The sequence below is a fragment of the Petaurus breviceps genome, unplaced genomic scaffold, assembly GCF_028583685.1.
Source record: "Petaurus breviceps papuanus isolate PSGF00001 unplaced genomic scaffold, PetGlider_PUasm1.0 99, whole genome shotgun sequence".
NCBI classification, from domain to species: domain Eukaryota; kingdom Metazoa; phylum Chordata; class Mammalia; order Diprotodontia; family Petauridae; genus Petaurus; species Petaurus breviceps.
Genome location: NW_027187465.1, coordinates 11,475,804 through 11,477,552, shown reverse-complemented (window position 1 = coordinate 11,477,552; position 1,749 = coordinate 11,475,804).

Below are 1,749 nucleotides of genomic sequence, written 5' to 3'. Positions count from 1 at the left end.
CGCCCACTGCTAGACTTTGAAAAAGAAAGACAAAGCAACTTTGTAACAAATTTCATAGTTTGCAAGCTTGTTACGGGGTTAGTTTTTTTTAATGGTGGTGGGAGGGAGAGAAAATACTTCTTTCTATGTATATATAAAAGGTACGGATGGCATAGGGAGGTGGAAGGGACCACTTAGCCCTTGTCTGCTGATCTATTAACCCTTATTAATCGATTACTTACTGTGCCAGGCACCATGCTGCCAAGCTGAGGGCTCTGAGAACCATTGAGGATTTTTACTTTTGCTTTAGGAATCTGGGGATTGGGCTCCGGCTTCAGGGAGAAAGTGAATCAGGTCAATCAGGCGCCGTTTATGAAATGACCCCTAGCACAGTGGGTAGCTGTGGGTGTAGCAGTGCAGGGCCGAGGCTCTTGGAACAATTAGCTTTTTTTTTAGCCTTAGGTCAGTATAATGTTCCTTGTGCTGCATTATGGGGAGAAATTTGGTAGCAAAACCAGAGAGACCACCCACACCTCCTTAGGTTTGGGGTTTTTTTTTTTTTTGCTTTTGTTTTGGAGGGCAGTTGGGGTTAATCGACTTGCCCAAGGTCACACGGCTAGTAAGTGTCTGAGGTCGGATTTGAACTCAGGTCCTCCTGACTCCAGGGAGGGTGCTCCTGCTACATAGCCCCGCCCCACACAATGATATTTTTAATGCATGAAATTAAATCCATGGTGTTAACAAAGGAAACCCCTTGCATCACTCTATACTCTGTGCCCCCCAAGAGCCTCCAAGAGGATGGCCATGTGGCCATGGGTCAACAGTGATGGATTTGGTGTCGGTCTGAGACCTGTATTCAGATTGCAGACTGCTCTCTCTCTCTCTGGGTAAACTCAGTTTTTTCTTCTGCAAAAGGAGGTCACGTAGAGGGGCAGGCTCTGGCAGCTGCAAAAGGGGCTGATGGAGCCCAGTCTCTGAGGGAGGCAGGGACAGAGAGACCGTGGCAGCATCTGTGGGGCACAGCCGGGGCAGAGGCGCAGAGATTGGAGGCACAGCAAGGAGACAGCCTTGGAAGTTCCTCCCTGCTCTTCATGTCTTCTCTTGTGCTGCCACTTCTCCCTTGTCCGTTTTGTCAGCATCCCCTGGCTCACCCCTGGCACTTTGCTCATGGTGACCACCTAATAAATACCTGTGGAATTGGAGTCAGTCTAACGTCTTTATTTTGTGGATCTGGAAATGGTGATTCTTGGGGGCTCACCAACCTGCATAGCCATTGGGCCTCAGGCCTGTGGAGAGGAGCTAGGACTCAGTCACCTTTAAGATAAAGTTTTCAGTCCTGTTCTTCTCCCACAAAATCCGTGTTTGTTCAGTACATATTTAGCAAACTCATCTGCGATGTAGAAAGAAAAGGCAGTGTATAGTCTACCAGGATCCTCCACCTTATGTATATAGAGAAGTGGAATGCAAGGCAGTGTCTGGTGAAGAAACATCTGAAGAGGGGGAGAGAGTGCTGGCCCCAGGGGAAGGCTTCCTTCCTGGAGGAAGTGATCATGAGCTGGGCCCAGGAGGACAGGAAAATCTAAATCTGAATCCTAACCCCCCACTCCAATGGTTCCCTTCAGGGAAGTAGTGCGTGACATTGAAAGGGATCCCAGGCACACATCCATGTGACCACCCGCCCCTCAGAGCTTGTTGTTGGGTGGGTGGGGGTATTTTCACCCATTTTCTGTAAATCCATAGAGGACCCACTTAGTTGGCTTAGAGGCTACT